The following is a 15,935-nucleotide window of genomic DNA, read 5'->3' as shown; positions in this document are numbered from 1 at the left end:
GGATTAAACACTACATATTGAACACACACATTTTACTCCTGTTTTCTCATAAAACCACTCTAAAGGGAAGGAGGACACAAAATCACATTCATGGTCATAAAGGTTTACCCCTATGTTTTCTTTAAGACGTCTATAGTTTTAACTATTAACTTTAGGTCCATGATCCATTTGGAGTTCACTTCTTCATATGGTATGAGGTAGGGATACAATTTCATTTTTTATATATGAATATCCAGTTATCCCAGCACCATGATAAATTTTTTAAAAAGTAGTACTGACATAACTGGAAAGCCATTTGAAAACAAATAAGATCCATTAATCACACCTTATACTGAGGTGATTCTAAGTGGGTCTGAGCTTACTGATATTATTACATGTTACTGATATTATGTAAGAGTTAATATCCTAATACACGTTAGAAACTTAAAAATAGAATATAAAAAAAGCAAACAGTCCTGTTTAGAAAAGTGGGAAGAAGATGATACAGATAAGAGCAGTCAATTCATAGGAAAAAATGCAAATGGATTTAAACATTCAAAAATTTGCTCATAATATGAGAAATTTAAATGAAAACCACATTGAATATCTCCTTCATTACTCTTTTAAAAATATTGTTTTATTGATTTCAGAGAGGAAGAGAGAGGGAGAGAGAAATAGAAACATCAATGATGAGAGAGAACCATTGATCGGCCACCTCCTGCACCCCTGCCCCCACTGGGGATGGAGCCCGCAACCCAGGCATGTGCCCAACTGGAATTGAACCTACGACCCTTCAGTGTGCAGGCCAACGATGTATCCCAAACCAGCCAGGGCCCTCATTAATCTGGACTATGGTATTGGTGTCGCAGGTGTATTCATGCCTAAACTTAAACATTTAAAATAAATGTATTTGATTGTGTTTCAAATATACCTCAATAAAGCTGTAAGAAAAAAATATACTTCATCTTCAATGAAGGGTAATATGGCAATATCTAGAAAAATTGTAAATGCATTTACTATTTTTTTAAAAATAAATCTTTATTCAGATTATTACAATTGTTTCTCCTTTTCCCCCCAAAGCTTCCCTCCACCCCACCTTCTGCCCTTACCTCCCCCCACCACTGTCCTCATCCATGGGTGTATGATTTTTGTCCAGTCTCTTCCTGAACGCCCCCATACCTCTTTCCCCTGAGAATTATCAGTCCACTCCCTTTCTATGCCCCTGATTCTATTATATTCACCAGATTATTCTGTTCCTCAGGTTTTTAATTCACTTGATTTTTAGGTTCACTTGTTGATAGATATGTATTTGTTGTTCATAATTTTTATCTTTACCTTTTTCTTCTTCCTCTTCTTTAAGAATACCTTTCAGCATTTCATATAATACTGGTTTGGTGGTGATGAACTCCTTTAGCTTTTTCTTATCTGTGAAGCTCTTTATCTGTCCTTCAATTCTGAATGATAGCTTTGCTGGGTAGAGTAATCTTGGTTGTAGGTTCTTGCTATTCATCACTTTGAATATTTCTTGGCACTCCCGTCTGGAATGCATAGTTTCTGTTGAGAAATCAGCTGACAGTCGTATGGGTGCTCCCTTGTAGGTAACTGTTTTTCTCTTGCTGCTTTTAAGATTCTCTCTTTGTCTTTTGCTCTTGGCATTTTAATTATGATGTGTCTTGGTGTGGTCCTCTTTGGATTCCTTTTGTTTGGGGTTCTATGCTCTTCCTGGACTTGTAAGTCTATTTCTTTCACCCGGTGGGGGAAGTTTTTGGTCATTATTTCTTCAAATAGGTTTTCAGTATCTTGCTCTCTCTCTTCTTCTGGCACCCCCATAATTCTGATGTTGGTACGCTTGAAGTTGTCCCAGAGTCTTCTTACACTATCTTCAACTTTTTGGATTTTTTTTTCTTTTTGCTTTTTCGGTTGAGTGTTTTTTGCTTCTTTGTATTTCAATTCTTTGACTTGATTCTTGTGTTCCTCTAGTCTGTTGTTGGGTCTCTGTATAATATTTTTTATTTCAGTCAGTGTATGTTCAATTTCTAGTTGGTCCTTTTTCATATCTTCGAGGGTCTCGTTATATTTATCGGCCTTTTCTAGGATATTCTTGAAAAGCCTTATAACCGTGGTTTTGAATTCTATATCCAGTCGTTTGTTTTCCTCCATTTTTTTCGTTTGTGATCTGTTTCTTTGACGCCGCATTTTCACTGCTACCCTGAGTTGGTAGGGTAGATTTGTGTGCTAGGTTTCCTATATGGCCCAGTGGGTCTGCCTCCCCAGTTAACCTGAGGTGGACACTCTTGGTGCACCCCTTTGTGGACTGTGTGTACAGCCTTGTTGTAGTTAAGTCTTGATTGTTGTTGGTATCACTGGGAGGAATTGACCTCCAGGCCAGTTGGCTGTAAGGATCAGCTGTGTCTACGCTGGGAGAAGTTCGGTGCTGGAGACAGCCTTATAGGATTAGACTTGCCAAATTGCAATAGCCTCTGTGCTCAGCTTGTTTGGGGTGGAGTCTCAGGGCGGAGCAGATTGTCTTGGCTTCCTGTCAGCCTTGCCCTTGCGCGTGCGTGCCTCCAGACCTCTGCCTTCCCCGGCTCCCGAGTCTCCGCTCGAGAGTCCAGATTCCCCCCACAAGAGCGTGGGTCCCCAGAGGCTCACCTGGAACTGGGGTTCAGTGCAGTCAGAACTGGGGCTCAGTGCAGTCAGCAGCTTCTGACTCCCTTCTGCTAGGGAAAGCCTGTGGCAACCTCCGCAGCCTTTGTGCGCACTGGCATGCGTGCGCCTGCAGACCTCTGCCTTCCCTGGCTCCCGAGTCTCTGCCCGAGAGTCCAGATTCCCCCCCCGTAAGAGCGCGGGTCCCCAGGGGCTCGCCTGGAACTGGGGTTCAGTGCAGTCAGGAGCTTCGGACTCCCTTCTGCTAGGGAAAGCCTGTGGCAACCTCTGCAGTCTTTGTGCACACTGGCGCGTGCCTCCAGAACCCTGCCTGCCGGGGCTCCCCCGGGTCTCCAAGTCTCCAGGTGCCTTTTTCTCTACCTGACAGTCCAGACTCCCCCTGTATGAGCCTGGGTCCATGGGGTTTTGCCCGGGACTGGGGTTCAGTGCAGTCAGAACTGGGGTTCAGTGCGGTCAGGGGCTTCCTTCTCCCTTCCGCCAGAGAAAGTCAGCCAGGCTCTCAGCCACCCTTCCTCTCTGCGCGCACAAAGACCCTTTGCTGTACCTCCAGTTCACTGTGAGCTTTTCTCTTTCCTTCTAGTTGTAGAATTTTCACTCAGCTAGCTTTCCTGTGGTTCTGGATGGTGTCCATTCTGTCTTTTAGTTGTAGTTTTGAAATTGTTGTGCGAGGCAGCAGTTTAGGTGCTTACCTATGCCGCCATCTTGGTTTCTCCAATGCATTTTTTATTAAATGAATAACATAATTACATCAAAAACAAAAAACAAATTCAAGTCAATTTTAAGTGTAATACTTTATTATCAGTCTAAAGAGAAAGAACTGTGAAGAAAAACTGAACTTAGATTGTTCGTTAATAGTGTATAGGTACAGCAATTCTGAAACTACTTAGCATATACTATACAAGTGGGCAAATATGGAGATACCGATATGGTAGGAATTAGATTTGTTCCTAGGAGAGAAGGGAGATAGAAATAAGAAATTGGGGAGGCAAAGAAGAACCCTAGTTATTGGACTGAAATAGAGTATCAGTATGAATTTGTGATTTAAACATATGTATGTATTTTTTTTACTCTACTTGGTGATTCTAGAAGCAATAGTACTCACAGTAGCAATGAACATACCTAGTGCCCAGATCTTGGTTCCTAACTACCATCTTAACTAAAAAGAACCAAGGCTCTTAAAGAAATGGGTGATTTCAGGGCTAAGGAAAGTACAAATATGGAACCTCCTATGCTAAAAAGTAAGAAAGTGCTCAAAAAGTGAGGGGCACATGGCAAATGGTACAGGATGCAGTTGGACAGGGTTCTCATTGCCAAATCTGGGACGGTGTGACAACCAAAAGGAGTAACAGACCTGGCTGGTGTGGCTCAGTTGGTTGAGTATAGTCCCATGTACCAAAAGGTTACCAGTTCGATTCCCCATCAGGGCACATGCCTGAGTTTGGGGCTCAATCCCCAGTGGGGGGTGTGCAGGAGGCAGCTGATGCATGTTTTACTCCCCCAATGATGTTTCTCTCTCTCTCTCTCTCTCTCTCTCTCTCTCTCTCTCTCTCTCTCTAAAAGTCAATTAAAAAATCTAAAAAAAAAAAGGATTAACAATTGTCATGGACTATAAAAGAATCCATGAATCCATGTATAAAAAGAAAAAGTTATTTTTGTAGGATAACAACTAAAGAGTGTAGAATGATAGCAAATCATCATTTTGCAACTATCATACTAATTTTCACCATTAGGTGAAAGTTTGGGGGGAGACAGAATATTTACACACGTATTTGATAATTTTTAATTTCAAAAGGATAACTTATATAATGGAAAAATCTGATAGACATGAGCTTCACCAAGTAAAGTTAGCAATACCACTAAAGGACAAAGTGGCACCAAGCACCCTCTGATGTGAAGCACCACAGATATATCACGTCTGTACCCATGTATACAGATACATCATATTTTTCTTGCCCCAAATGCATAACCTGAATTGAATCATGATGAAACAATCAATTATATCCATTCTCTGAAACAGTAAACTTGTACTATTTAGGAATGCAAATGTCATACAATATAAAGAGAGGCTGGGAACTGCAGCAGATTAAGACACTTAAGAAATAATGAAATGTTAATGTATAATCCTGAATTAGATCAAAGAAGTTGCTATAAAAGATAGGATTAGAACACCAGGAAATTTGAATATAGACCTATATATTACATAACAGTAGGATATATGTGTGATTCCCTGAATGTATGTGGTAACTGTTTTGTGAACATGTAAGAGAATGTTATTTTTGTTCAAAAATACCTGCTAAAGAATTTGGATGTAATGGCTCACTCATAGTCTCTGCAAATTACTCTCAACTGGTAAGGGAAAAAAACACTCTTGCCTTGTATTTCCCATACAACAAAGTTATCTTTTAAAGGGGTGCATCAGGGCACCTCCCTTACATAAAACCCACCACAGGTGCACACTGCACTTGGAATAAAATTTAAATTATTTTCCCTGACATACAACACCCTATGTGACTGGGTCCCTGCCTACTGCCCACAGCTCCCTTATCATACCAACATCTTCCTAATGAAGTCCATACACACCAGTTTTCTTCTGTACCTCAAAATCAACTCAAAGGCCTCTGTATTAGCTGTTATTTCTGCCTGAAATTCTCCTCTGCATGGCTGACTCCTTATGCCATTATATCTCAAGTGTCTCTTCGAAGGCCTAAATCTCACCTCTAAGTCACTTACTGTGACATTACCTTATTTTTTTCATAGCACCTATTATTGACACCACGGAATCTTTATCTGTTTTGCATATTTATGTCTCCTTCACTAGACTTTGTGTGTCATGAGATTAGAAACTTTTATCTTGGTCACTTATATTTCCAGAATGTAAGACAGTATGTGGTACACAGTAGGTACTCAACTAGTCATTGAATTACTGAGTAACTAATTTTGATATGTACCCAGTATGGAGTTTATCACTTAAGCATGATGAAAATCTTAATGAAATCTCAAATGTTCATGTAGAGCTATTCAAAACGGTACTTTAAATGCTAAGTATTGGGGAAGGAAAAAAAGAAAAGACAGCAACACTTTTAGTGTAAAGACATTATCATCAGGTTAGGAGACACATGAAAACAATGTATTCCATTCATTCCCTGACTCTCAATCTATGAATTTCGTTTCAAACTAAACAAAGCTGGGATGGGGGGTAAGAGGTAGAGGAAGAAAAAGAGGGAGGGAGGAAGGAAGGGAGGGAGGGGAGCATGAACAAGAGCACAGAAAGTGTAAACAAGGGGAGTGGTATTAAAAGAAGGGTATCTATTATGGAGGTTATCAGCAAGGTTTTCTCTTTCAACCTCTGTCTCAAAACAAAGCTGAATAGGATTCATTTATTTCTTGTCTTTCATTAAAACTAGTTGAGCTCTGACTGGTTTGGCTCAGTGGATAGAGCGTCGGCCTGTGGACTGAGAGATCCCGGGTTCGATTCCAGTCAAGGGCATTTACCTTGGTTGCGGGCATATCCCCAGTAGGAGGTATGCAGGAGGCAGCTGGTTGATGTTTCTCTCTCATTGGTGTTTCTAACTCTCTATCCCTCTCCCTTCCTCTCTGTAAAAAATCAGTAAAATATATTTAAAAAAAACACCAAAAACCAAAAAAATACTAGTTGATACATTCAAGTAATAAAGACTGTATGGACACTCTTTCCTATCTTACTCACAACCTTGCATGCTTATGCCACATTCGTTGTGTGCTGCTGTTACTGAAATTTTCACAGGTAACATCAGATATAATACCTCTCCTGACTGAAGCTTGTCTGTCTGCAAAACCACTTCAGGGTTTATCTCAGAATTTTTTGGTAATTTGTTCAGTGTAGAAAATGAAACACCAATGAATCTGGCTGAAACACAGTGTTCAATAACTCCTTAAATAAACATACTGCACCCACTCTTCCCTTCCCTAGGAAAATATGTAATTTAAGTGGCACATTCTTATTGTCCCTTCATCCAGAAATATTTAACTGCCCATTGAAACTTGTAAACAGAGATTACAATCTATAAATAAGCAATAGTTGAAAGAATTTTAAAAAGAAGTTGCCTTGCCAGTTTGGCTCAGTGGATAGAGCACTGGCCTGGACTGAAGGGTCCCGGGTTTGATTCCAGTCAAGGGCATATGCCCGGGTTGTGGGCTCAATCCCCAGTAGAGGGTGTGCAGAAGGCAGTCAATCAATGACTTGCTCTCATCATTGATGTTTCTATCTCTCTCTCTCTCTCCCTTCCTCTCCGAAATCAATAAAAATATATATTTTTAAAAATAAATAAAAAAGTAGAAGTTGGTAACAGCAAGTACATACTTAGCCCTGAGCATCCTACCTTATATACAAAACTTAAATTACTGCTTATCTTTTTATGTTTCCTCTCTGAAACAGAGAAATAACTAATCATCCTGGTACAAGAGCTGTTCACAAACTGAAGTTATTTAACTGTCATTGTGCTTCGTTTTCATTCTATACAATCTACCTAACATAGGTAGAGACATATACAATGTACTACAAAATTGAAGTAAAACATTTGTTTGAAAAGACTACACAGACCAGCCTCCAAAGAACAACAACAAAAAAACCACACACCCAAACAAAAAAAAGGAAACAGAATTTCAGATGCTACATATAAAGAAATCAAAGGTTGTATTATTGCATTCACTTTTTTAAATGGGCAAAGGATATGAATAAACAGTTCTCCAAAGAGCATCTGGCCAATGGATGGTGCAAATGGCCAATAAGCATATTAAAAATATCCAAAATATCATTAGCCCCCCCCCCCCCCGCAACAATGCAACTCAAAACTACATCACAATTAGGATGGCTATAATGGAAAAGTTAGATAAAATTGCTGATGAAGATGCAAAATGGCGCAACCACTTTGTAAAACAATTTGGCAGCTCAAGATGTTAAACATAGTTACCATATGACCAAGCAATTCCACTCCTATGTATATACACCCCAAAATTGAAAACAAGTTCATAAAAAACAAAACTGTGCAGCAGTTCCTCAAATAACATTGTTTCACTCAATGTCATCTCACCATTGATAAGAAAAAAATCGATTCCGACCAGAGCCACTGTGTGTGTGTAGTTTGCTTGGTCTCCCCATGTTCTGTGTGGGCTTTCTCTGGGTTCTCCGGTTTCCGCCCATATCCCAAAGATGTGCACGCTGGGTGAATTTGTGTTGGGTGAATTAGCATGTCTAACTTGTCCCAGTCTGAGTGTGTGCACAACCTACAATGGAAGGGCATCCTGTTCAGGGCGGCTCCCACCTTGAGCTGCTGGGACAGGCTCCGGCCACCAGATACCCTGAACTGGAATAAGTGTGTTAGAAAATAATTATCTTACTTGTTTTTATTAATCTTTCTTAAATGTATATACTTCAATGTTTAATATTAGAAGTGTTTAGATTTTTATTTAAAAGTTTGGTGATATTTTTGTGACCAAAAATATGCCATGGGAACTTAACTCTTACTTATATCACCTAGTCTGTGATGAAATTGGTTTTGTTATACTACATTGTTTTGCTTAAAAGTCAGTTCCCAAGAACCCATCTACCATGTTACGTGAGCACTTACTTTATATGAATGTTGATAGTAGCATTATTCACAACAGCCGAAAGGTAAAAACCCAAATGTCCCTCAACTGATGAATGGACAAATAAAATGTGTAACATACAAGGAAATATATTAAGCCATTAAAAGGATCAAATATTATACATGCTACAAAATGAACTTTCAAAACACTGTGCTAAATACAGGTAGACACAAAAAGTCACATATTATATGATTCTACTTATAGAAAATTCCTAGAATAAGCAAATCCATAGAGATCAAGTAGATTAGTGTTTGCCAGGGCCTGGGAGAAGGGAGAACAGACAGTAACTGCTAACGGCTAAGGTGATTTTGGGGGATGAAAATGTTCTGGAATTATAGTAATAGTTGTACACCTTTGTGAAATACTAAAAGCCAATGAACTGTACATTTAAAGTTTTAAAAACATAGACGTTACTGTTTCAATTTGTGCCTTCAGGCAATGTCCCAGTGTAATCCCTTTCTCCAGAACGTACAAAGCAACATGTAAGGGCATTATCTCTCCCATTCACCTCCTTCCTTTTCATGGACTCTTACCTGTGTAAACTGAAGCAGTTTATCCTGTTCCTCACTACACTTTGGGACATTTTGTTTTTATGTATTTAAAGTAGTTCATGCTAGCTAAGAAAAGCAATGTCACCACCCCTGCTCTGAAAATTCAGTTTATCTATCAAGGTCCATTTTCTGTGCATTGCAAATATATACATGGTTTGATGGTTTTTACAAAAATGGGAACATACTTCAGGTACTTCCCTTGAGTTTGTAACTCAACAGTGTATCACTGACATACTCCAGTAACAAGACACATAGAATTTTCCTCATCCTTTAACAATTACAAAATATGGTTGCAGCACATTTCATATTTTAATTATCCAGTCTCCCACCGATTAACATTCATTCTTCACATGGCCTCTCATCTTTCTGAAGCAGAACTGTTACTACATTCCTATTCATTCTCCACAATCTAAGCTCTACCAAACTTTACATTGTATGGGGTCAGTACAGTGCAGTGGTCGGCAAACTGCGGCTTGCGAGCCACATGTGGCTCGTTGGCCCCTTGAGTGTGGCTCTTCCACAAAATACCATGTGCGGGCACGCACGTACAGTGCGATTGAAACTTTGTGGCCCATGCGCAGAAGTCGGTTTTCGGCTCTCAGAAATTTCAATCGTTGTACTGTTGATATTTGGCTCTGTTGACTAATGAGTTTGCCGACCACTGGTACAGAAGATACCAGTCTGGACTCTAGGACCAAGCTGTCTGAGTTTGGAGCCCAGCCTTACCATGTACTAGCAATGTGACTTTGGATAAGTTACATAGCCTGATTGTGCCTTGCTTCCTTCACTGGCCTAAACACCTTACAGATTCTTATAATTAAACTAGCGGCCTGATGCACGAAATTCATGCAAGGGTCTCGGCCCTCGCAGCCCCGGCTGGCCCTTGCAGCCCAGCTTTGTCCAGAAGGTCATTCGGCTGTTCTGTCTAATTAGCATATGAGCTCTTTATTATATAGGATTATATAGGATGCTTTGCTGGAGTAAATGTTTTACCTCCAGAACAATGTCAGGCACAGAAGCACTCAAATGTCAGCTGTCATTATTGGAAAACTGCCAGTCTATAGATATTTAAAATCATAACACTAGATGAGATTACCAAGACACTAGATGAGATTACCAAGAATATGAGTTATTACAGAAAAGGTCCTAAGACAAAGTTTAGGAAGTTAGAGACATAGGAAAAACTAAAAAGGGGACTAAAAGTGGTGAGGTTAGCCAATTATCGAGAATAGTGTCCCTGTGCTAAGTGAAGAAAGCATTTCATGAAGGAAGTGAGCAATTGTTTTGAATGCCAGTAACATGACTGAAGATTGTGAGATTAGAAATGTGGAGGTCATCTGTGAACTAACAAAAGCTACTTGGTGGAATGATAGCGTAACACTATGGACTATGCAGAGCATCTATACGGATTTAAACAGTGCCCCTCCTGAAGACCTTTATTTCCATCTCTTGCAAAATTGTCATGTACTGATTTTACGAGAACATGAAATTTAGTGCCACCTATTGGAAAAGGTTGTCATGAATGTGATCACTGTCTTGAATGTGGCGCTCTTGTGCAGTGCACAGCCTGCACAATTACACTTATAGGTTTAGCAGAAACAAAGTCTGATTGGAATGGGTTAAAAATAGAATGAGGAAAGAAAGGACAGTTAAGTACAGACAATGCCCTCATCAGGAGAAATGGGGCAGCAGTCAAGAGGAAGTGGATTCAGGGAAGGTGTTTTTTAATGATATGAGATGTCATAGATATTTCTGTGCTGATGAGAATATTCTAGTAAAGAGGGAATTGCTGAATAATGTTCCTGAGTAGCTAAGAGTCCAGATCTAATAGACCAATGAAGAGGTGGGCGAGAGCATAGGCCTAAAGCAGTGGTTGGCAAACCACGGCTCGCGCCACATGCGGCTCACGAGCTGCAGTTTGCCGCTCTGTTGACTAATGAGTTTGCCGACCACTGTCATATACTACCCTTTACCTCTTTGCACACAATATGCCACATTTGCCTAATCCTCACAGCTTCCAACTACACGGTAACATTTAGTCTAGTCCAGTGGTTGGCAAACTCATTAGTCAAGAGAGCGGCAAACCGCGGCCGAGCCGCCGTTAGCTGCCAACTGACCTAGAGCAAAGGAACAGAAAAAGAGCATCTATGACCAAATGGAAATATGTTAATTAAGAAGATGGTGGGTGTGTACAGAAGATCTCTTCTGGTTGCTTATTTTCTCAATAAAACATTGGAAGCAAGGTCATTAGCTGAGAGTAAGGAGTAGAGAGTGAGAAGTGAGGCGTGATGGAGCCAGCATAGAATGAATAAAAGGAAATGTGATAGGATTTCAGGCAGCACTGAAGGCCTACTTGAGCTTAGAGGCCTAAATTTAAAGTGAGACTATTTAACAATGTTTACATTTCACATTCACCACCTACATTACATGCACAGTAGAGAGGTGGATTTAACAAAATGTGCACAACAGGGGAAGGGTCAAGAAGTTTGAGGGTACCTACAAAAAAGTAATTGTATGTGATTATGTGTAAGGAAGTGAAGAATAAGGAGATACTCTGGTAGGTATTCAACAAATAATGAGGTGAATAAAAAACAAGAGTATCAGTATAAGATGCCCAAAATCTCTTATTTAAAAACTTTCAAAGATTAATCCAGGCTTCCTTACCAAATCCAAACTCCTCAGGCTGACATTTAATATCTTCCCATTGCACTTAAATATATCTTTAACTGTTATTGCTCCAATAAAGCCTGTGAAGTTCCAATTAGTGATAACCTGGATATTCTTCAGTACCCATTATTTCCCAGCTCTTTCTAAAGACTTTCAAAGGTTTTGCTGATATTGACCCTCAGAATTAATGTAAATTGTTAACATATGTTTTATCTCTAAACTCCTGGAGTTTATAAATAAAGTAGAGGCCAGGTGCATGAATTCATGCATGGGTGGGGTCCAGCCGGCCAGCCCCAATTGCAGCCAACTGGGCCGGGCCAGCTGGGGAGAGGGGACGTGGGAGGTTGACCAGCCAGCCCTGCCCCCCCCCCATTGGGGTTGAGGGGCAGATCAAGGGTGGGGGCAGGGCTGGCTGGGGGGAGGGGCCACAGGCAGTTGGCTGGCTGGCCCCGCCCCCTGGTCAAACTCCTGGTCCAGGGGACAATTTGCATAATAGCCTTTTATTATATAAGGTAATCCCTAAAGCTAATGGCTGGGCTGCAAACATAGCTTTATTATGAGAAACTCTTTTGTGTAATGGTATATATTCTAGTGGTAATTTAAATCCTGGATGTTTTCCATTAATTCTCTGGCTAGTTCCACAAGGCAAATCAGGCCAGCAATTATCTTCCAATTATCATCTCTTATCTTTAATTCTTTTTTTTATTCCACACCTAACTTAAATTATTAATTTAATGTTTACAATAACCAGTCAATCAATAAACTAGACCTTCATTAAGGAATCTGCAACTTCTATCAAATCATAACCATACACTGGCATATCTCATTTTTTCTTTCTTTATTAAAATTAGTTAAAAACAAAACAAATAAAAATTTCCTCAACAACAAAAAATAAGATCTGCAGCTGCTGAACCTGTTTTTAAGAGGATAGTACAGGTTTATTACACCACTAAGGGAGTCTGCAGTCACACTCCTTGGAGAATGCTGTTCTCCAAGTCAGGCATCTCTTCTCCATGCCAGCATAAACAAAGTGTTGGCCAGTTTTCAGGAACTGTAAAAAGTTCACTCAAGCACCTAGAATTAAGGCCACAGCTTGTTGTTAGGAACACACAGAGGCTTAGGTAATAACTAATAAAAAATTGTGAGAACAATCCCTTTAAGAAAAACAGGAACATGTGTTTTCCTGTTTCAGCATAAAAATAAAAATGTATCATTTAAAAAAACATAATTATTTTTCCTTTCACCAATTTCTTTTGATATTTTCTCTGAGAGGGCTAATATTACAAGAGCTCAAAGAGCTCAAAGCAAGTAAAGTGTATTACGCCTTAGCAATGGTCAAGAACTAAAGAAAAAAATGAAGTTACATAACATAGTAGTATTTTCTATTGAAAGTGACATGCTTCACGTTCTAGTGTCTATGTTAATGTCAACTGAGCAAGAAAAAATTCTCACAATGACTTCATGTGACTAAAGTAAAAGTTAATTTATATAAACAGAGGATGGGAAATTTTTATGTCCTTCAAAACAGGGAGCTGAGGAAGAATATTATACCTAATTCACATGATTCAGAGTATCTACAAAGAATATGAGAAATCCCATTTTATACAGAGGCACACGGAGGCACAGGAAGAGGGACAGAGACAGAGGTTTCTGCACCTCAGAAGCCACTTCAAATTCTCTCTCTTATGTAAAAGCATCCCATATGCATTCACAACAATTCCAGAAGCAAAGAATAATTTATATTAAATTGTGATATAATTTATATTAAAATAAAGGAAGTATGTGGTGGTAAAGAGATTGTTATTGGTGCAAGATGGCTTTTATTTTTGCAAATCCATGTATACTGCAATGCACCACATACAGAGGATATAAAATAATGAACTTGATATTATTTTCAAACACAATATTCAAAGCCTAAGACAAAAAATAATGGTCTTTCAAAGCAATGAACTATATTTTATTTTTTATGTTTTTATTAATTTTAAGAAAGAGAGGAAGCGAGAGGGAGAGATAGAAACATCGATGAGAAACATCATTGATCAACTGCCTCTTGCACACCCCTCACTGGGTAATCAAGCCCGAAACACTGGCATGTGCCCTGACCAGGAACTGAACCAGTGACCTCTTGGTTCATGGGTCGATGCTCAACCACTGAGCCATACCAGCCAGACAATGAACTATGTTTTAGAAATGAAGAATATGTCCCAACCAAAACAGTTCAAGTACCATGGTTCAAACGATCCCTTTTTCCACCATCAAAGAATGTTGCACTAGCCCAGCTCGTTTGGCTCAGTGATTACAGTGTTGGCCCTCAGACCGAAGGGTCATGGGTTCAATTCCTAGTCAAGGGCACATACATCGGTTGCAGGTTCAATCCTCAACCCCAGTAGGGGCACAAGCAGGAGGCAACCAATCCAGGAGGCAACCAATCGATGTCTCTCTCTCACATCCATGTTTCTCTCTCTCCCTGTCCCTCTCTCTCGTTCCCTCCCGGCTTCCTTCCACTCACTCTCTCTAAAAATCAATAGAAAAAATATCCTCACTCCTCAGGTGGGGATTAAAAAAAAATGCTGTGCTAAATGTGGGGCAATCAATAATCTTCAACTTTTTCAGTTTACATCTGTGAATACATACAGAAGTAAAAGAGATCAAAGTTGAGGATTAATCTTCTTAGGCCTGTGAAGCCAATCATCTCCACATTCTTCCTCCTGAAACCCAAAGACATCATACTCCTCCACTCCTTACACCCTCCATGTGTTTTCCTGTTTTGGCAAGATTGTAAGATGAAATGCATGACATCAAGACATATGAAAGTGACAAAGGAAGGTTGATAATCAAAATAACTATTAGTGCCACAACCAAGTAAATATGCAAAAATATACTAAATAAGAGAAACTATCATAATTAAAGCTCAGCTAATTTTTTTATCCTATGAAACAAGCTGCCTCCCCATCCTCCATTCAGGAGACACTTCAGTTCTATATCTTGACATATTTATATGGCACCTATTACATCATGGATAGTTTTAACAATAAAGATTCACCCAAGTGTATAACATTTTTCTGGGTCAATATTTTATATAAATTTTAAAAAGCCTCACCTCAAAGAAAAAGATGAGTTGCATTATACTGATGATATTACAATATTAGAATGTTTAACAGAGGGGAGGGTGTTAGGGGCTGGGTGAGAAAGGTGAAGGGATTAAGCAAAGAGGGGAAAAAGACTCATGGACACAGACAACAGTATGGTGCTTGCCAGAGGGAAGTGGGGGGCAGGGGGAGGTAGAAGTTAAAGGGGGGATAAATGGTGATGGAAAGAAGACTTGACTTGAGGTGGTCAACAATACAATATACAAATGATGTATTGTAGAATTGTATACCTGAAACCTGTATAATTTTATTAACCAATGTTACCCCAATAAATTCAATAAAAAAAGAATGTTTGTATACTAGCTTTTTAAAATACAGACATATTATATACATATAGTTTGTTCTTCTCTATAAGTTCATTTAAATGTATATCTATGATTATCCTATCAAGGTAGAAAGGTTAGATTATAATCAGAAAGAAACTCCTTTGAAGTGTTTTTACTAGCAAAAGAAATAATCTTTTTTTAAAGCTTATTTTCATGTGTGAAAGTGAAGGTCACTAGCTTTGCTGTGTTTCTATAAGTTTTTCTCTCTATAACCATTAGGTTGAAACATAACCAAACTAACTTAAGATGTGAAAATTCATTATATTAAATAAAATTAGCCAAGACATGGAAGTTGAATCACATGTTCCTGAAGTTCTGTGGTGATGGCTCCCCCTGGTCAAAAGGATGTATGATCATTGACTTTTTAGGCACAATAAAATGCAGAGTATAGCCCTGGCCAGTGTTAAAGCTTCGTCCCTTGGATCAAAGGGTCGCAGGTTTGATTCTCAGTCAAGGGCACATACCTGAGTTGCAGGCTTGATCCCTGCCCCGGTGGGGGTGTGTTCAGAAGGCAACCAACTGTTTCTCTCACATTGCTGTTTCTCTCTCCCGTCCCTTCCCTCTCCTCCACTCTCTCTAAAAAAAAAAAAAAATCAATGGAAAAAATATCCTCGGTGAGGCTTAAAAAAAAAAAAGCATATAAATAGGCTGATTACTATTTAATTTAGGTTGAACTACCTATTCTTCATAGCTCTAGAAACATGAATATCCATCTTAAAATTCTCAGTAGCAAAAGAAGTAATCACAATATCTGTTATGAAATCCTAGAGCATATGGGAACTTCTGTAACATAGATAAATTTGCTTCCACTAACACCCAGTCTTAGCCCTTGACTTCTCCTACACCCTTTGCTGCCTTCTCTCCCCATCATCCCTCCAACCTAGTTTCTATTATCAGGAATTTATAAATGAACTATTATATAATAAGGTTTTCAAAGAAAGAAAAAACATGATGTTATTTTTTTCAATCAC

The 15,935-nt window shown here is 39.2% G+C and overlaps 1 protein-coding gene across 3 annotated transcripts in view; it reads right to left on the bottom strand.

The window, feature by feature from the left end:
* Positions 1-15,935, bottom strand: part of EPB41L5 (erythrocyte membrane protein band 4.1 like 5) — a 186,326-nt gene that overhangs the window by 70,373 nt on the left and 100,018 nt on the right. The gene's annotated exons all lie outside the window — the stretch shown is intronic.

The sequence above is a fragment of the Plecotus auritus genome (genome assembly GCF_963455305.1).
Source record: "Plecotus auritus genome assembly, chromosome: 5".
In the NCBI taxonomy this organism is placed as follows: domain Eukaryota; kingdom Metazoa; phylum Chordata; class Mammalia; order Chiroptera; family Vespertilionidae; genus Plecotus; species Plecotus auritus.
This window is presented reverse-complemented; position numbering and strand designations above follow the sequence as displayed.